At 41.6% G+C, this 20,753-nt stretch overlaps 1 protein-coding gene and 8 non-coding genes across 9 annotated transcripts in view; 1 reads left to right on the forward strand and 8 right to left on the reverse strand.

Moving 5' to 3' along the window:
- ANO4 (anoctamin 4) overlaps nt 1-2,644 on the forward strand; it is an 88,184-nt gene extending 85,540 nt beyond the window's left edge. The window contains exon 27 of the mRNA XM_053462082.1: nt 2,177-2,644. The gene's annotated coding sequence lies outside the window, so the exon portion shown is untranslated. The remainder of the gene's footprint in view (nt 1-2,176) is intronic.
- Nucleotides 2,645-11,940: 9,296 nt separating this feature from the next.
- Nucleotides 11,941-12,022, reverse strand: TRNAL-AAG (transfer RNA leucine (anticodon AAG)). The gene has a single exon. It is a non-coding gene; the product is annotated as a tRNA-Leu (tRNA).
- A 441-nt stretch (nt 12,023-12,463) lies between these two features.
- On the reverse strand, nt 12,464-12,545 carry TRNAL-UAA (transfer RNA leucine (anticodon UAA)). The gene has a single exon. It is a non-coding gene; the product is annotated as a tRNA-Leu (tRNA).
- Nucleotides 12,546-13,025: 480 nt separating this feature from the next.
- Nucleotides 13,026-13,107, reverse strand: TRNAL-AAG (transfer RNA leucine (anticodon AAG)). Its single transcript has one exon. It is a non-coding gene; the product is annotated as a tRNA-Leu (tRNA).
- A 1,003-nt stretch (nt 13,108-14,110) lies between these two features.
- Nucleotides 14,111-14,192, reverse strand: TRNAL-AAG (transfer RNA leucine (anticodon AAG)). The gene has a single exon. It is a non-coding gene; the product is annotated as a tRNA-Leu (tRNA).
- Nucleotides 14,193-14,633: 441 nt separating this feature from the next.
- TRNAL-UAG (transfer RNA leucine (anticodon UAG)) lies at nt 14,634-14,715 on the reverse strand. Its single transcript has one exon. It is a non-coding gene; the product is annotated as a tRNA-Leu (tRNA).
- Nucleotides 14,716-18,510: 3,795 nt separating this feature from the next.
- TRNAL-UAG (transfer RNA leucine (anticodon UAG)) lies at nt 18,511-18,593 on the reverse strand. The gene has a single exon. It is a non-coding gene; the product is annotated as a tRNA-Leu (tRNA).
- A 479-nt stretch (nt 18,594-19,072) lies between these two features.
- TRNAL-AAG (transfer RNA leucine (anticodon AAG)) lies at nt 19,073-19,154 on the reverse strand. The gene has a single exon. It is a non-coding gene; the product is annotated as a tRNA-Leu (tRNA).
- Nucleotides 19,155-19,595: 441 nt separating this feature from the next.
- On the reverse strand, nt 19,596-19,677 carry TRNAL-UAG (transfer RNA leucine (anticodon UAG)). The gene has a single exon. It is a non-coding gene; the product is annotated as a tRNA-Leu (tRNA).
- Nucleotides 19,678-20,753: the final 1,076 nt, after the last annotated feature.

Below are 20,753 nucleotides of genomic sequence, written 5' to 3' on the forward strand. Positions count from 1 at the left end.
ACGTTCCTGTTTATCTCCTGCGTTTGACCCGGCTTGTTTTCGCCTACTCCTGACTTCGGCTCCGTGTAACGACTACTCTTTTGCCTTTTGCTACCTGTATCCTGCTCGGCTCCTGTAACCGGTGGATGTTACCAAGTTCCTGCATTGCTGGTCCTCTAGCCGTGACACATATACACACTTGTGCTAGCACTCACGCTTACACATATACGCTCATGCTAAAAAGGATTCCCTCTCACACACACTTACATATACACACTTGTACTAGCACACACACACACATACAAACGCATACTAACACACACTTAAACAAACGCACCCACTCTAACATACATAAATACATGCACATTCACTTACTAACTCCTTTATTCTCTCACTCTCTTATGACCACCCTCAATTCCTTATCCCTGCTTTAGCCAGAGTCCTCTCTTTAGCAAGCAACCTCTCTTATACTGCAGTGTCATGTAGCATTGTGTTACGTGACCCCGCCTTATTCCTATCTCCCTTTTTGAAGACTTTTGGAGCTGCCCAGGGGGCAGTTTCCCCCATGTGTCAGTCCAACCCTGTTGAGTGCATGTATATAGTGTAATCAATAGAGAATCTTTGTTGTGATGAACTAGAACTATTACTTATGCATAGGAACCCCCATGACAAATTCACACTTATTATGAACACAAGGGACATACACATATATACACTCACTGGCCACTTTATTAGGTACACCTTGCCAACCAGGTTGGATGCCCTTTTGCCTTCAGAACTGCCTTCATTCTTCATGGCATACTTTCTACAAGGTGCTGGAAACCTTCCTCAGAGATTTTGGTACATATGGACATGATGGCATCACGCAGTTGCTGCAGATTTGTCAGCAGCACATCCATGATGTGAATCACCATATCTCAAAGGTACTGTACTGGATTGAGATCTGGTGACTGTGGAGGCCATTGGAATACAGTGAAGTCATTGTCATGTTCAAGAAACCAGTTTGAGATGATGTGAGCTTTGTGACATGGTGCATTATCCTGCTGAAAGTATCAGAAAATGGGTACACTGTGGTTGTCACATTTAAACGATACTCAATTGGTACCAAGGGGACCAAATTGTGCCAAGAAAATGTCCCCAACAACATTATACCACCACCACCAGCCTGAACCGTTGATACAAGGCAACATGGATCCGTGCTTTCATGTTGTTTAGACCAAAGTCTGACCCTGCCATCTGAATGTCGCAGCTGGAATCGATACTCCTCAAACCAGGCAACGTACTTCCAGTCTTCCATCATCCAATTTTGGTGAGAATCATAGCCTCAGTTTCCTGTTCTTAGCTGACAGAAGTGGCACCTGGTATGATCTTCTGCTACTGTAGCGCACCTGCTTCAAGGTTCGATGTGTTGTTTGTTCAGAGATGGTATTCTGCATACCTTGGTTATAATGAGTGGTTATTTGAGTTACTGTTCTGTCATCTCGAACCAGTCTGATCTCTGATATCAACAAGGCATTTTCATCCACACAACTGCCGCTCACTGGATATTTTCTCTTTTTCCTGACCATTCTCTGTAAACCCTAGAGATGGTTGTGTGTGGAAATCCCAGTAGATCAACAGTTTCTGAAATACTCAGACCAGCCCATCTGGCACCAACAACCATGCCACGTTCAAAGTCACTGAAATCCCATTTCTTCCTCATTCTGATGCTCGGTTTGAACTTCAGCAAGTTGTCTTGACCACATTAGCATGCCTAAATGCATTGAGTTGCTGCCATGTGATTGGCTAGTTACCATTGTGTGTGTGTGTGTATATATATATATATATATATATATATATATATATATATACACGTGTGTGTTAAATAGTCTTTTCATTTTGAACTTCAGCCACTGTTTTATACCAGTTCCTATGCATTATGCCCCCTAAACTAATTAAATATTTTCTTTCTTACCTGTGACTCCATAACTTCACTTCTTTATTGTCTTCTGTCACTTTCTTGGTATTTCCGTTTTTCTTTCCTTTCACTACATTTCTCTCTCTCTTATATATATATATGTGTGTGTGTGTTTGTAAATCCGTATTTGCTTCGTACCTTATTATTGCATTATTTAAAAAGGAAGTGATTGGCTCCAGAACACTTATTTTATGTATCATAAAAAAAAAAAGAATCTAATCTCAATGATTTTATTTGCAGATGAAATAGCCTTCAACGATGGCTTTCCAAGATCTTTTGCATGGAAACAAAATATAACACTGCAGCACATCATTCAGCTATCAGCAACTGATCTTTTGTGAAACTGTGTTGCAAAGGACATTGCTCTATTTATTGATACCCAACAAGCATGTGGATACTGAAAGACCTCTTCTATTTTATATACCAATAGACAGAAGTATGCAATTGGACAGCTTGGGCATTTTTTCCACCTTTTTGTACTTTTGCATTTTGCTTAATGTTCGTCTAACCGATAATGAATTACCATCGCAATTTGATTCATAGAGCACATGTTCTATTCAGTCACAAGGTTATGGAACTGCAAATCTGTTTACATTGAAATATTTTTTGTACTTCAGATATTTCTGAGGAAAGTTTCTATAATGTTATACATTCTGTATAAATGTAAATAATACAAAGATCTTAATTATTTGTACATAATCAATCAATTAAAAGTTACTGGGCTTATTGGGCTTAAGGCCACATTTTATGCTTGTATAATGTTATGCAATAAATTAAAATATGAACTAAAGGGAATGTGTTACATGTAATGTCTACACTTTTAATAAGGATGGAGGGATATAAATAGGTAATGTTCAGGAGCTTCTTCAGAGAATCTGATGTAACATAACAGATGTGGTGTTTAAACTTATGTCACCACAACAGATCTTAAAGGGAGGCAGGGGTTACAAAGCATTGATCTTACAGGAAGTGCTGGACTTACCGTGGGCGTTTTTTCAATGCTATACCTGATTCTATGTCCCATGACAAATTCGTTCAGCAAAAATTATCCGCAAAATTTAGTTTCTTTATTAAATTATTTTTGGGAAGGGTACAGTACTAAGAATTATATTTCTAATACTGCATATATTGAACAGTGGCAAATTTATCATAGCAGGCGGAACAGTGGACTTTCATATCTTGCCAAAATGTTTCATGTAGGCGTTTCCTTTACTAGAAATTGTAAGAGTCACTTCAACTTCATTTGGCTGATCGTATTGACATTTTTATTGCTTCACATCTCATAAAACAAAAAGTCATACATTAGGCATACAGAGTGTGAGCAACGCAGAGGGAAGCAGCGGCCCCTGCGGAAGCGTGCGAGCGGCACGGAGATCTGCAGTTCAGGTAAGGGGGTCAGGGAGGGTGTAAGAACGTGATTGAGGGAATTAATGAGTGTCTGTGAATGATTAGTATCTGTGAATGAGGGAATGAATGGGTATCTGTGAATGAGTACAAATAAGTGACTTTTGGTGAAGCGCTGAATAAACGCAATAAGGTTAATCACTAAGGGTAAAACTCCACAGTTTCCCCAGAAGTAATGTGAAATAACAAAGGTAATTAGTGACAGCGCCCCCAAAAAAATTAAGTTGTGGTACTACTGCACTTCACTTCCACCGGCTTCCATGACGGAGCACCGGCGTGACATGAACTCCCAGTGCTCAGTGATAGAAGTTCCAGCAAAAGTGCCGGCCAACACCAGAGGTTTGACTACATGCGTCACGCAGACATTTACCGGCTGCCCCAACTAGACACCAGGGGGTCTGGGGCATGGGCCAAAAGTTGGGGCGTATCAGGGGGTAAAAGGCATATCTGGGGGGCAGAGTGACGTTACATATCAGGGTACATAGTTACATAGTTATATAGGCTGAAAAAAGACATGCGTCCATCAAGTTCAGCCTTTCCTATATCTGTTAATTTGTTGCTGTTGATCCAAAAGAAGTCAAAAAACCCCGGTTTCGCTCTTTCCAATTTTGCAGGGAAAAAAATTCCTTCTTGACCCCAAAACGGCAGTCAGATTCCTCCTTGGATCAATAAGCTGTTTCCCCATACTTAAAGATTATATCCCCGAATATTATGTTTTTCCAGGTATCCATCCAGTTGCAGTTTAACCGTCTGTACAGACTCTGATAAAACTACCTCTGCAGGCAAAGAATTCCACATCCTTATTGTCCTTACTGTAAAAAACCCTTTCCTCTGCTTTAGTCTAAATCTCCTTTCTTCCAGTCTAAACGCATGACCATGTGTCCTATGCATAGTCCTGTTTATGAACAGATTTCCACACAATGGTTTGTATTGGCCCCGAATATATTTATATAATGTTATCATATCCCCTCTGAGGCAACGTTTTTCTAAACTAAACAGATTTAAATTAGTTAACCTTTGTTCATAACTATAGTGCTCCATTCCTTTTATTAATTTTGTAGCCCGCCTCTGCACCCTTTCTAGTGCTATGATATCCTTCTTTAGAAAAGGTGCCCAAAATTGCACAGCTTATTCAAGGTGCGGCCTTACCATTGATTTATACAGAGGCAAAATTATATCTTTATTCCGCGACTTGATGCCCCTTTTTATACACGACAATACCTTACTGGCCTTAGCAACCGCAGACTGACATTGCACATTGTTGCCTAGTTTGTTGTCTATAACAATTCCCAAATCCTTCTCATTTGTCGTTATCCCTAATTCACTACCGTTTAGGGTGTAGGTTGCTTGTGCATTCACTACCCCGAAGTGCATAACTTTACATTTGTCTACATTGAATTTCATCTGTCATTTGTGTGCCCAGTCCCCCAGTATATCTAGATCCCTCTGCAGCACAGTAATATCCTGCTCGCCCTGTATAACTTTACCTAGTTTAGTGTCATCTGCAAACACAGAAACATGACTTTCAATGCCTACTGCCAGGTCATTTATAAATATGTTAAATAAAATTGGTCCCAGAACAGAACCCTGAGGGACACCACTTACCACTTTTGACCAGCTTGAAAATGTACCATTTATAACAACTCTCTGTTCTCTATCTCTAAGCCAATGTTCTCCCCAAGAACAAGAATTTGCATCTAGGCCAATTTCTTTCAGTTTGAATACTAACCTATTGTGTGGAACCGTGTCAAACGCCTTGGCAAAATCCAAGTAGATTACATCCACTGCAACACCCTGATCGACACTTCTACTTACTTATTCGTAGAATGCAATTAAATTAGTTTGACAGGACCTATGTTTCATAAAACCATGCTGATTTATGCTAATAATACTATTCTTCCCAAGGAATTCTTGAATATTATCCATAAACACCCCTTCAAATACTTTCCCAGCAACAGAAGTTAAGCTCACAGGTCTATAATTTCCCGGGCACAGAGTTGGAACCCTTTTTGAAAATAGGAACCACATCTGCCTTCCTCCAATCCTCTGGTACAATTCCTGAAAGAAAAGAATCCCGAAAGATTAGAAACAGAGGTTCACTTATTTCCTGACCCCACTAAGCCACATCGGTTTCAATTTGTTTCTTTTATATTTGTTTCCTAGTGGTACATACTGAGAAGTGTACCCTGTTAATATTTGTTTGAAAATACTAAATTTTTCCTCAGTATTTTTATCCCTGAAGAGTTTTTGCCAGTCAATAAGTTGCAAAGCTGCCCTTATCTTATTGAAATTGACCTTCTTAAAATTATACGTTTTAGTATTCCCCATGGGCAATTTCTTTTTTGAGTTTATTTTAAAAGAGACCATATTGTGATCACTATTACCCAAATGCTCCCCCACTTGAATGTTAGACACAAGAACAACATTGTTTGTTATCACCAGATCCAAACAAGTATCCTTTCTAGTTGGTGCTTGTACCAGTTGTGACATGAAGGTGTCATTTAACAGGTTCAAAAACCTGAATCCCCTTGCAGAGCTACTAGTCCCTCTATCCCAATTTATCGTGTTACCCAGATGTGCAGCTTTCTCAATTTGTTCTAACAGCTCCTCTTCCTCATCATTATTAACATTAGGTGGTTTATAACATATCCCAACCAGTAGTTCTTTTCTTTTTTTTTGCCCCAAGTTGATATCTACCCATAAAGCTTCCACAAATCCCTTGTCGCCTTCAAGATGCTTAATGTTTGACTTTAGCTCGTTGCTAACATACAAGCATACTCCTCCTCCCTTCCTGCTTTTTCTGTCCTTCCTATATAATGTATAACCTTTTAAGTTAACTGCCCAGTCATGGGTCTCATCCCACCATATTTCTGTTATGCCTATTATATCATATTGCTTAGTGTATGCTATTGCCTCTAGTTCTCCCATTTTGTTATTTAGGCTCCTTGCATTAGCAAGCATACATTTAATATTACCCTGAGTCTCTTGAATGTTATGAGAATTTTTATTAATACATACCTCCTCTGTTCTGATCTTGCCCCTCCCCCCATCTCCACCCCCTTGTTCTGATCTGAGGCCCCACTCCTTTCTGCACTATCTCCATTTTCAAGATCTCTGTGTCCCTCCCCCCCTACCACTAGTTTAAAAACTCCTCCAGCCTTCTAGCCATCCTCTCCCCTAGCACAACAGACCCTCTTCCGTTTAGGTGCAATCCATCACCGCTATAAAGATTGTACCCAAGCGCAAAATCAGCCCAGTGCTCTAGAAAGCCAAAACCCTCCTTCCTACACCATGACTTTAGCCACGCATTTACCTCCCTGATCTCCCGCTCCCTTTCTACTGCGTGGCACAGGTAATATTTCTGAAAATACTACCTTGGAGGTCCTTTTCTTCAGTTTATCTCCTTATTCCCTGAAATCATTCTTTAGGACCTTCCATTTTCCACTGACTTTGTCATTGGTACCAATATGGACCATGACAGCTGGGTCTTCCCCAGCCCTTCCCAATAATCCATCCACTCTGTCAGCAACATGCCGGACCCGAGCACCCGGGAGACAGCAAACTGTCCGGCAGATTACCCTATCTACTCTCTTAATAATAGAGTCCCCTACCACCACAACCTGTCTAGCCTTTCCTACGCTCTCAACCCCACTCATACTAGAGGGGCTGTTCCCTCGGCTGTTAGAAGGAACAGCTTCCTCCAGTATAGCTACTCCTGAGCTGATGCACCCAACATCTTCACTCAAGCGGGCAAATCTGTTAGGCTGCACAAGGTCAGGACTAGCTAAACCTTTCCTCTTTCCTCCCGCTCTACCACCACGTGTAACTGTGACCCAGCTACATGCCTGTTCCCCAGCTGACTTATCTCCTCCCTCTTCACTACCTGCACCCACTAAACTCTGCTCAGTGAGCAGCAGACTCCTTTCAAGATTGTCTATCTCTCTCAAAGTTGCAATTTGCTTCTCCGGATCTCTAATATGAGCTTCCAGAGAAGCCACTTGCTCATACCTGCCACAGAGGTATGGACCCTGGACGGATTCATCCAGGAATGCATACATGAAACAAGATGTGCATTGAGTCAGATCATCAATCTTGCTACCTCCCATAACCATACTCATAATCAAGTATAAGAAAAAAATAAAATAAATGAGAACCTACAAAATAACAGTTAAACAAGAACACCCGTCAAAATAAACAGTTAAAAATAAAAATATAAAGCAGTATAAATACAGTACCTTGTGGAACCCCTGTTTCTCTTTCCAACTCCTGTTTCTTTTTAACTCCTACTTAAAATAGCCTACTTGAAAAAGAGACTATCTCAATGCAGAAGCAACTCAAGCGAGCAAGCTCTGTGAGTTACTTGGGGCTTTATATAGATAACCCCACACAGGTGAAACTAGGTAACCACTCCCCTCAATTAACTGAGCTGCAGCACACAGAAGAAAAAAAAAACACCAAAAATAAAGCACCCAAAACAGATGACTGAGTAACTGAATGCAATCAAATAAAGCTTTTTCCACCAGTTGTACTCCTCCAAGGGAACTCTTGTTTCTTTTTAACTCCTACTTAAAATAGCCTACTTGAAAGGCTTATAAGGCATATATAAGGCATATCAGTTGCCACAGTGGCATATAGCGGGATATAAGGCATATCAGGGGCGGGAGTGGAACATACATGTTGCAAGGGCGGGAGTGGAACACACATGTTGCAGGAGCAGGTGGTAATGGACAGAAATTCAGCAGGAGCGGGATTAAGGAAACAGCCCCGTAGCTCGAAGGTTTCATCTCTAAGCATTAGATGCCAAGAACTTTGAGTTTGAATCCCTGGGCAGTAGCATGCTGTAAGTCATTTGAAAACATCAATTAAAATTTTATGTTTTTGGAGGTCTTGTGTATCTTTCTTGCTGTTGTTTATATGACTAAATCAATCCTTGTGTTTCTTTTTTTTATGTGTAACCTTCAGGAGCATATGGTTAGTTTGTGGGAAGAAACATTGTGTCACTGAGTGCATTGCTGTGTCACTCCCCAAGGGGGTTTAATCACTAAAGGAAGAGTTGTAGGTTCAACTCCCTCACTTCACTATTCATCATGAAGGGCAGGCCCGGACTGGGACAAAAAATAGTCCTGAGCATTTAAGACTGAGCAGCCCATTTTTATGTGTTTATTTATTTTTTGTTAAACCAAATTCTGATCAATTAGCATTACATATAAATAATAAATGAATCATAACTTCATGTAATTTATAAAGCGCTGTATCTTTAATGAAAGATTCAAAACAGTAACTAATCTTTGACCATTTAGTTGGTACAAAAAAAAAAAACAAGTAGCAGTGTGGCACACCTTGGGCCTTGGCTGGTCAGATCACCCTCATGACGAGTGAGTCTGTCAGTCACAGACTCACAGCACAGCAGGGAAGAAACTCAGACCACAGACCAGGGGCGTACCTAGAGTATTTGGCCCCCGGGGCGGATCCTGTAAGTGGCACCCCCCCCCAAATGTAAAGACATCTACAAAATTATGTTGGCAAGAATATTTATTGCACCAATTTGTAAACTGTATGTCAACTGTAAACAACAAGAAATCTGAAAAAATAAATTAATAACTTATAAATAAAATAAATACGTTTAAATAACATTTACTGAACATATAATAGTGCTTTCTTTAATAACCCTCCAAAAAAAACAGCGTCCACATTGCCCACATAGAACCTGACCAGCACCCAAATTACACACACATAGGACGTGCCATCTTTGCCCCCAAACAGCCCAGCATGAGTCAGCATTGTTCCCAAACAGCCGAGTGTACGCCATCTTTGTCCCATAAACACGCTACCTGTGCCATCTTTGTCCCATAAACACCCTGCCTGTGCCATTTTTGTCCCATAAACACCCTGCTTATACCATCTTTGCCTTTTTGACAAATCAACTATACACCTATGATTAACACAAACACTTTTACAGTCACTAATTCACTTTCATTCACACAATTCATTCACACAATCATTTATTCTTTCACACAAATTATTTACGCATATTCATTGATGCATTCTCACAAATTCATTAATTCTCTCACTCATTCACACAATTCATCCACACATTAATCAATTCATTTTCGCTCTCTCATTCTGACTCTTTATTTCAATATTCTTGCTACCCTCCTTTCTACCCATTCTCACCCCCTTCTGCCCTATCTACCCCTTCTCACTCCCTTCTCCCTATCTACCCCCTATCCCCCCGTCTCACTCCCTTCTCCCTACCTACCCCCTCCTAACTATCTACCCTCTCCACCCTTTGAAGTTCACTTACCTTTCAGGAATCCTGCGGTGGGGGTGCAAGGCCTCTGTCTCCCAGCTCTGCCACTGTATGGAACAGTATAGAGTGATGGGAGTTATGATGTACTTTAGAGCATAATTATAAAATGAAAAAGACAATGGAAATGGTACAGCATAACACCCATCACTCTCACACATTTACCAATCCACACTTACCAATCCACATTTACCAATCCACACTTACCAATCCACAGATTCCACACATACCAATCCACACATACCAATCCACAGATTCCACACATACCAATCCACAGATTCCACAAATACCAATCCACACATACCAATCCACATTTACCAATCCACAGATTCCACGCATACCAATCCACACTTACCAATCCACATTTACCAATGCACAGATTCCACACATACCAATCCACATTTACCAATCCACAGATTCCACGCATACCAATCCACAGATTTCACACATACCAATCCACACTTACCAATCCACAGATTCCACACATACCAATCCACATTTACCAATCCACACATACCAATCCACAGATTCCACACATACCAATCCACTCTCACTGTCACTCTAACTGAATGATTTCCTACCTTTCCTCTTTTCTTCTTACAGCAGTCAGCTCCTTTTCTTCCTCTTCGCTCCTCTTCTTCTGTCTTCTTCCGGTTCAGAGGGCACGGATGGCGGTGGGTGCGGCTTCAGTGTTGTGCGCCGGGATCTGACAACAAACCCCGGCGCACAGCAGCAGTTGCCGCGCGGAATGCGAGGGAGCGGTATCGGAGGTCTTTAACAGACCTCCGGCTCCCTTGAGTGATTTTAAGCCGGTTCAAGGGAACCGGCTTAAAATCACTCAAGGGAGCCGGAGGTCTGTTAAAGACCTCCGATACCGCTCCCTTGCGAGCCTTCTCCTCCAGCGGCGGACATTACTGTCCGTCTCTGGAGGGGTGCCGGGTGCCGGCAAGTTGGCACCCCCCTGATGAACGGCACCCGGTGCGGACTGCCCCCCTCCCGCCCTCCGCTAGGTATGCTACTGCCTCAGACCACCCCAACTGAACTGCGGCGCTCAGCCAATCCTCTAGGCGGAGCAATGTGACTGAAAAAAGTCATCATACACGGGACCCCTGAAGCCATAGTTTAGTGCCACTAATCGTTTTTAATAAGATACGCAGGTTGAAATAGAGTAAATAACACAATACCTTTACTTATGCTCTCACTGATTTCTGGGCCTAGAAAGTTTTGTCCTCTGAAGTGACTACAAATTCTGGAGGGTGTTTTATTTCTAGATAAGTAAAAATTTAATAGTTCAATTTATCCCTACAGAGAGTAAAGGGCCAGAAAACAGATGACTAAATACACACCAGGACAGACTCTGCCTCACCGACACCAAAACACACACACCAGTCCAGCGGTGGAGCTGCAACTCCATCAGCCCCTACGTCAATCCGGCCCTGGGCCAGTCCAGGCCTGATGAAGGGTCAACAGTTGCCGGTTTCTCCAGCAGGAAGGGCAGAGCTGGCTCTGTGTAATGCAAGATTGAATGGGTGAGGGGACTTTGAAGAAATAACACTGATTCCACTAGGCATTATACTGGGCCAACCAAGCTCTTCCTGCAGCAGAAGCTGACTGGGGTTAGAGCTTGGTAATATAGAATTACTTCAAGTAGGCTTAAAGTATCTTTCTGCAACACTTTAGAAGATTAGAGACATGCTAAGGGTCTTGTTTCCCAGGACAACAGAATTCCAATTAAACACTAGGGGATTTGAACCCACGCCTCAAATGAGACTGGAGCCTAAATCCAGCGCCTTAGACCGCTTGGCCATGCTACCCAAGCTGGGTGCTGTGCTTCTGATATCTCCCACAGTCACACAAGCAGAGCCCAGATGGTGCCAAAGTGTGAACAAGATTAAAAACACCACACTGAAAAGGATGGCTTTTGCTATCAAATGCTTGATTTGCCAAAGTTGTTTAATTTGACCATGCAGGCCCTTAGCTCCCGCAATTTGCCCTACCTGACAACAGGTGCTGCCGATAGCTCAAAGGTTTAATATCTAAGCATTAGGTGCCGGGGGTTCTGAGTTTGAATCCTTTGGCAGTCAAACGGCGTAAGTCATTTGAAACCGTCAATTAACCTTTTTATGTTTTTGGAGGTCTTTTGTGTCTTTCTTACCGTTGTTTATATGACTAAATGAATCCTTGTGTTGCTTTTCCACGTGTGGCCTTCAGGGGCATATGGTTAGTTTGCGGGAAGGAACCTTGTGTTGCTGAGTGCATTTCATGAACAAATGACAAACAGAGGGAAAAAGCATGGCAGCGGTGGAATTTGAACCCACGCCTCCAAAGAGACTGGAGCCTTAATCCAGCGCTTTAGACCGCTCGGCCACGCTACCAAGTCATGCCATTTTTGCACCACTCTCCAAGGGGGATTACTCACTAAAGGAAGCGTTTCAGGTTCGAGTCCCTCACTTCACTATTCATAATGAAGAGTCAACAGTTGCCGGTTTCTCCAGCAGGAAGGGCAGAGCTGGCCCTGTGTAATGCAAGATTGAATGGGTGAGGGGACTTTGAAGAAATAACACTGATTCCACTAGGCATTATACCGGGCCAACCAAGCTCTTCCTGCAGCAGAAGCTGACTGGGGTTAGAGCTTGGTAATATAGAATTACTTCAAGTAGGCTTAAAGTATCTTTCTGCAACACTTTAGGAGATTAGAGACTTGCTAAGGGTCTTGTTTCCCAGGACGACAGAATACCAATTGAACACTAGTTATTAACAAAGAGCAAATGAACAAACGAGCCTTCCTAAGCACACCGGTCTACTTTAACAAAACATGACAGCAGTGGGATTTGAACCCACACCTCAAATGAGACTGGAGATTAAATCCAGCGCCTTTGACCGCTCGGCCACGCTACCCAAGCTGGGTGCCATGCTTCTGATATCTCCCACAGTCACACAAGCAGAGCCCAGATGGTGCCAAAGTGTGAACAAGATTAAAAACACCACACTGAAAAGGATGGCTTTTGCTATCAAATGCTTGATTTGCCAAAGTTGTTTAATTTGACCATGCAGGCCCTTAGCTCCCGCGATTTGCCCTGCCTGACCAGCAGGTGCTGCCGATAGCTCAAAGGTTTGATATCTAAGCATTAGGTGCCGGGGGTTCTGAGTTTGAATCCTTTGGCAGTCAAAAGGCGTAAGTCATTCGAAACTGTCAATTAACCTTTTTATGTTTTTGGAGGTCTTGTGTGTCTTTCTTACCGTTGTTTATATGACTAAATCAATCCTTGTGTTGCTTTTCCACGTGTGGCCTTCAGGGTCATATGGTTAGTTTGCGGGAAGGAATCTTGTGTTGCTGAGTGCATTTCGGGAACTAATGACAAACAGCGGGAAAAAGCATGGCAGCGGTGGGATTTGAACCCACCCCTCCGAAGAGACTGAAGCCTTAATCCAGCGCCTTAGACCGCTCGGCCACGCTACCAAGTCAAGCTGTTTCTGCACAACTCTCCAAGGGGGATTACTTACTAAAGGAAGCGTTTCAGGTTCGAGTCCCTCACTTCACTATTCATAATGAAGAGTCAACAGTTGCCGGTTTCTCCAGCAGGAAGGGCAGAGCTGGCCCTGTGTAATGCAAGATTGAATGGGTGAGGGGACTTTGAAGAAATAACACTGATTCCACTAGGAATTATACCGGGCCAACCAAGCTCTTCCTGCAGCAGAAGCTGACTGGGGTTAGAGCTTGGTAATATAGAATTACTTCAAGTAGGCTTAAAGTATCTTTCTGCAACACTTTAGGAGATTAGAGACTTGCTAAGGGTCTTGTTTCCCAGGACGACAGAATACCAATTGAACACTAGTTTTTAACAAAGAGCAAATGAACAAACAAGCCTTCCTAAGCACACTGGTCTACTTTAACAAAACATTGAAGTGGTGGGATTTGAACCCACGCCTCAAATGAGACCGGAGCCTGAATCCAGCACCTTAGACCGCTCGGCGACGCTACCCAAGCTGGGTGCTGTGCTTCCGATATCTCCCACAGTCACACAAGCAGAGCCCAGATGGTGCCAAAGTGTGAACAAGATTAAAAACACCACACTGAAAAGGATGGCTTTTGCTATCAAATGCTTGATTTGCCAAAGTTGTTTAATTTGACCATGCAGGCCCTTAGCTCCCGCGATTTGCCCTGCCTGACCAGCAGGTGCTGCCGATATCTCAAAGGTTTAATATCTAAGCATTAGGTGCCGGGGGTTCTGAGTTTGAATCCTTTGGCAGTCAAACGGCGTAAGTCATTCGAAACAGTCAATTAATCTTTTTATGTTTTTGGAGGTCTTGTGTGTCTTTCTTACTGTTGTTTATATGACTAAATCAATCCTTGTGTTGCTTTTCCACGTGTGGCCTTCAGGGGCATATGGTTAGTTTGCGGGAAGGAATCTTGTGTTGCTGAGTGCATTTCGGGAACAAATGACAAACAGAGGGAAAAAGCATGGCAGCGGTGGGATTTGAACCCACGCCTCCGAAGAGACTGGAGCCTTAATGCAGCGCCTTAGACCGCTCGGCCACGCTACCAAATCATGCCGTTTCTGCACCACTCTCCAAGGGGGATTACTCACTAAAGGAAGCGTTTCAGGTTCGAGTCCCTCACTTCACTATTCATAATGAAGAGTCAACAGTTGCCGGTTTCTCCAGCAGGAAGGGCAGAGCTGGCCCTGTGTAATGCAAGATTGAATGGGTGAGGGGACTTTGAAGAAATAACACTGATTCCACTAGGCATTATACCGGGCCAACCAAGCTCTTCCTGCAGCAGAAGCTGACTGGGGTTAGAGCTTGGTAATATAGAATTACTTCAAGTAGGCTTAAAGTATCTTTCTGCAACACTTTAGGAGATTAGAGACTTGCTAAGGGTCTTGTTTCCCAGGACGACAGAATACCAATTGAACACTAGTTTTTAACAAAGAGCAAATGAACAAAAAAGCCTTCCTAAGCACACTGGTCTACTTTAACAAAACATGGCAGCGGTGGGATTTGAACCCACGCCTCAAATGAGACTGGAGCCTAAATCCAGCGCCTTAGACCGCTCGGCCACGCTACCCAAGCTGGATGCTGTGCTTCCGATATCTCCCACAGTCACACAAGCAGAGCCCAGATGGTGCCAAAGTGTGAACAAGATTAAAAACACCACACTGAAAAGGATGGCTTTTGCTATCAAATGCTTGATTTGCCAAAGTTGTTTAATTTGACCATGCAGGCCCTTAGCTCCCGCGATTTGCCCTGCCTGACCAACAGGTGCTGCCGACAGCTCAAAGGTTTAATATCTAAGCATTAGGTGCCGGGGGTTCTGAGTTATTTTTTTTGTTTTTTTTTTAAAGTTTTATGACATATAAAATTTGACCATTACAAACATATAACCAAACATAATCTTCCATTTCTATATCTCAAGAGTAAAAATATTACAAGAGGAAATAGAAAAGATATCTAACATACAACATACTCATACAAATGACAGTAAATTGAAGTTATCGTAATCTAATATTATAATATTATATTATTATATTATAATCAGAGTTGCAGGAGGGAGGAAGAGGGAACATCATTAATTTACTAATAGTAAAATTAATAATAATAAATTGCCAGGGTAAAGAAAATAGAAGGAGTCTCAGTTATATTAAGTCAGTCTCCCGGATCATATTTTGCCAAGGAAGCCAGATTACCTCATAGTTTTGGATGTTACTATATATCCTATAAAATTGTTTTTCCATTTTACATTGATAATTTAATTGGGTAATTACTTGGGACCATGACGGTACTTGTTCCGTTTTCCAATTTCTTGCAATACAGATTTTAATAGCGGCCAGAATATTAATGGCCTAAAAAAAAAAAATAAAATAAAAAAAAAATATATATATAATAATAAAAATAAATATTATAAATAGTTTAAATAAGTATATCTACGTACAATTCAGTTCATAATATATCAGCTAGTGAAAATCAATATCAAATAAAAAAGCTCAGGTTTTTCCAAATGTGTTCCTAATACGTGCAATTATAACTAAGAATGTGCGAATCGGCAGATAATGTGGCAGTTCTCTTAATTTAAAGTAACTAACGTCCTAAATTCAAAAAAAAAATAAAAAAAAAAATTATTAAATAGATAAATAAATAAATTAAATAAATAATTATCTATAAAAAGTTCAATTCATAATGGAATAGCAGCCGTCATCGTCCCTCCAAGGTTTTTTTCTTTTGGGAAAATGTAGAAAATCTTCGAGTTCTGGAGGTTTATTAAATACTAGCGTTTCTCCCTCGTTATATATAATCAACTTAAGGGGTGATCCCCATTTATATTTAATGTTCAGGTCGCGGAGTTTCTTAGTGCCCTCATAAAATTGACTTCTAAATTTTCGTGTTGCAATTGAAAAATCAGGGAGAAGTTTCAGAGCTTTATATTGCACACTTTGTGATGAATTTTTATTAAATTGTGTGATGAAGAGATTCTTGATATATAAATTGTTGAAACGGACTATTACATCCCTTGGGGTGCTGATGACCAGATCTTTTGGTTTAGGAAGTCTATGAAAGTTTTCCAGCAAGAAATGGCTTAGACTGTCTTCTTTAATAAAAGTTGATAGAAGATCCTGTAAGTATTTCTCCAAATTAGTGATTTCTTCGGGTATCCCCCGTAACCGCAAATTTTTCCGTCTAGATCTATCTTCCAAAAGTGTTAGTTTCATTTCTATAGCTTGATAATTGGATCTAAAATCGCTATTCTCCATTCTAAGGTTCTCTAATTCATCCTGCAGTGCCTGGATTAAGTTTGATTGTGAGATAAGTTTTTCTGAAATTGATGCAATATCTTGTTTCAAAGAGATTGTATTAGTTTTCATCTCGATAGTAAGTTTAGAGTATAAATCACTTATATTGTTGATCTTGATTGGATTAATTAATTCAGTTTGTGGCAGTTCGGAATAGGTGTCAAGAGAGGAGTCAACTGATATGTCCGGGGAGTCTTTTGAGGGATGTTTGGATATAGGTGTAGTGAGAGTCGATTTGGGAGAGTAATATGTAGTTAGAACTTTAGATTTTTCATGACTCAATCTTCTGTCTTTTTCTCTATCTCTTTCTCTGTCTTTGTCTTTATCTTTTTTTGGTGGCATCTTAGTGCTTTAATTATAAATATTCTAAAGCCGTTTGTAGCCGTTGGTTTCTTATATGGTGTTTCTCCCCTATTTTTTTTTTTTTTTTTTTTGTTTTTTTGTTTTTTTTGTTTTTTTTTTCTTTGTTTTCTCCCTTTTTTTTTCTTCCTTTTATTCCCCTTTTCTCTCCTTTCTTTCCTTAACTTCTTAGCACCCTCCTCATATATTCCTTAGTCTCCTAAGATTTATACCTCTCGTCCTTTATTTAATTTGTTTTACTTTAATTCATATTATTTCATATTAATTCCGAGAGTATTTCAAAATAATAAAAAATTTGCAACAGTTCAGTGAAAACAGAGTATTCTATGATGAACAGTGAGATTTCCAGTGAGATTTCCAGAGGCCTCATAAATTTAAGCCTCCGGATAATTGTAGGTATATATGTCTCCAGGTAATGGCGTAGTGCAGTATGTTAGTAATATATTATACAATATATTATTACTTCCAAAAGTTTCTTTGGATCTCAGCTAATAATGATATATTTATATTAGAAACGTCACTTATCTTGCATCTTGCCGGACGGTGCAGAGCAGAGTTAAGTCGTGGTTATAATCATGATCGAGGAATATATCCGTATATCTCTGCATCAAAGTCTCCTGTTCAGCATTAAAACGCCATATGTCCTGCTCCTTTCGTCCAGGCAGGTAACAATATGCAGGAAATAAGCCGAGTTGTAAAGGTTGTAAAGGTAAGTAAACGCCAAATACCGGGTTGGTCCTCCAGGCTAGGTCCACTGTTTTGAAGCAGTCCGCTCTCCTGAAACAGAACTCAGAACCGCTAGATTTCCATTTCGGCAGCTACGCCATTACCCGGGAAAAACGAGCGTCTTCATGCGTCTCCAGCGGTCGGCACCAGCCGCAGGCGTATTACACAGCACGCATAACGCGACGCATGCAGCGTTCTACGTCACAAGCAGAACCCTAATTTCTGGGGGGTTCTGAGTTTGATTCCTTTAGCAGTCAAACGGCGTAAGTCATTCGAAACCGTCAATTAACCTTTTTATGTTTTTGGAGGTCTTGTGTGTCTTTCTTACCGTTGTTTATATGACTAAATGAATCCTTGTGTTGCTTTTCCACGTGTGGCCTTCAGGGGCATATGGTTAGTTTGCGGGAAGGAACCTTGTGTTGCTGAGTGCATTTCGGGAACAAATGACAAACAGAGGGAAAAAGCCTGGCAGCCGTGGGATTTGAACCCATGCCTCCGAAGAGAACGGAGCCTTAATCCAGCGCCTTAGACCGCTCGGCCACGCTACCAAGTCAAGCTGTTTCTGCACCACTCTCCAAGGGGGATTACTCACTAAAGGAAGCGTTTCAGGTTCGAGTCCCTCACTTCACTATTCATAATGAAGAGTCAACAGTTGCCGGTTTCTCCAGCAGGAAGGGCAGAGCTGGCCCTGTGTAATGCAAGATTGAATGGGTGAGGGGACTTTGAAGAAATAACACTGATTCCACTAGGCATTATACCGGGCCAACCAAGCTCTTCCTGCAGCAGAAGCTGACTGGGGTTAGAGCTTGGTAATATAGAATTACTTCAAGCAGGCTTAAAGTATCTTTCTGCAACACTTTAGGAGATTAGAGACTTGCTAAGGGTCTTGTTTCCCAGGACAACTGAATACCAATTGAACACTAGTTATTAACAAAGAGCAAATGAACAAACAAGCCTTCCTAAGCACACTGGTCTACTTTAACAAAACATGGCAGCGGTGGGATTTGAACCCACACCTCAAATGAGACTGGAGCCTAAATCCAGTGCCTTAGACCGCTCGGCCACGCTAGCCAAGATGGGTGCTGTGCTTCGGATATCTCCCACAGTCACACAAGCAGAGCCCAGATGGTGCCAAAGTGTGAACAAGATTAAAAACACCACACTGAAAAGGATGGCTTTTGCTATCAAATGCTTGATTTGCCAAAGTTGTTTAATTTGACCATGCAGGCCCTTAGCTCCCGCGATTTGCCCTGCCTGACCAGCAGGTGCTGCCGATAGCTCAAAGGTTTAATATCTAAGCATTAGGTGCCGGGGGTTCTGAGTTTGAATCCTTTGGCAGTCAAACGGCGTAAGTTATTCGAAACCGTCAATTAACCTTTTTATGTTTTCGGAGGTCTTGTGTGTCTTTCTTACCGTTGTTTATATGACTAAATTAATCCTTGTGTTGCTTTTCCACGTGTGGCCTTCAGGGGCATATGGTTAGTTTGCGGGAAGGAATCTTGTGTTGCTGAGTGCATTTCGGGAACAAATGACAAACAGAGAGAAAAAGCATGGCAGCGGTGGGATTTGAACCCACGCCTCCGAAGAGACTGGAGCCTTAATCCAGCGCCTTAGTCCGCTCGGCCACGCTACCAAGTCATGCTGTTTCTGCACCACTCTCCAAGGGGGATTACTCACTAAAGGAAGCGTTTCAGGTTCGAGTCCCTCACTTCACTATTCATAATGAAGAGTCAACAGTTGCCGGTTTCTCCAGCAGGAAGGGCAGAGCTGGCCCTGTGTAATGCAAGATTGAATGGGTGAGGGGACTTTGAAGAAATAACACTGATTCCACTAGGCATTATACCGGGCCAACCAAGCTCTTCCTGCAGCAGAAGCTGACTGGGGTTAGAGCTTGGTAATATAGAATTACTTCAAGTAGGCTTAAAGTATCTTTCTGCAACACTTTAGAAGATTAGAGACATGCTAAGGGTCTTGTTTCCCAGGACGACAGAATACCAATTGAACACTAGTTTTTAACAAAGAGCAAATGAACAAACAAGCCTTCCTAAGCACACTGGTCTACTTTAACAAAACATGGCAGCAGTGGGATTTTAACCCACGCCTCAAATGAGACTGGAGCCTAAATCCAGCGCCTTAGACCGCTCGGCCACGCTACCCAAGCTGGGTGCTGCGCTTCCGATATCTCCCACAGTCACACAAGCAGAGCCCAGATGGTGCCAAAGTGTGAACAAGATTAAAAACACCACACTGAAAAGGATGGCTTTTGCTATCAAATGCTTGATTTGCCAAAGTTGTTTAATTTGACCATGCAAGCCCTTAGCTCCCGCGATTTGCCCTGCCTGACCAGCAGGTGCTGCCGATAGCTCAAAGGTTTAATATCTAAGCATTAGGTGCCGGGGGTTCTGAGTTTGAATCCTTTGGCAGTCAAACGGCGTAAGTCATTCGAAACCGTCAATTAACCTTTTTATGTTTTCGGAGGTCTTGTGTGTCTTTCTTACCGTTGTTTATATGACTACCGTATATTCCGGCGTATAAGACGACTGGGCGTATAAGACGACCCCCAACTTTTACAGTCCAAATATAGAGTTTGGACTATACTCGCCGTATAAGACTACCCCTCTACCCAGCGTACAACAACCAGCCAATCACGGCAATCGATGTACCTTACCGGTGATTTGCTGGTTGATTTGCTGACATATACATACATGCACTGCCCTTACACACACACACACACACACACACACACACACACACACACACACAATATATATATCTATATATATATCTACACATATGCCTGTCCATACATACACATTTATACACTGCCCTCACCACACACCCCTGCCTTTACACACACATGTATATGTATATGTGTATATATATATATATATATATATATATATATATATATATATACACACACACACACGTATGTATATATATATATATACACACACCAGTGTGTATATATATGTATATATATGTATATATATGTATATATATATATATATATACACACACACACACACCAGTATATATATATATATACACACCAGTGTGTGTGTGTGTGTGTATGTATATATATATATATATATATATATATATATATATTTCTCCCCCCTTTCTCCCTATCTCTTACCTTATCTTCTGTCTTCTTTCTTCCATCCAGTTGTGGGAGCCCGAGGTCTGGCACTTCAGACCTCGGCTTCCCTGCTCTCTAATCACTAGGCGC

Source organism: Spea bombifrons, chromosome 4 (assembly GCF_027358695.1).
Source record: "Spea bombifrons isolate aSpeBom1 chromosome 4, aSpeBom1.2.pri, whole genome shotgun sequence".
Taxonomy (NCBI): Eukaryota; Metazoa; Chordata; class Amphibia; order Anura; family Pelobatidae; genus Spea; species Spea bombifrons.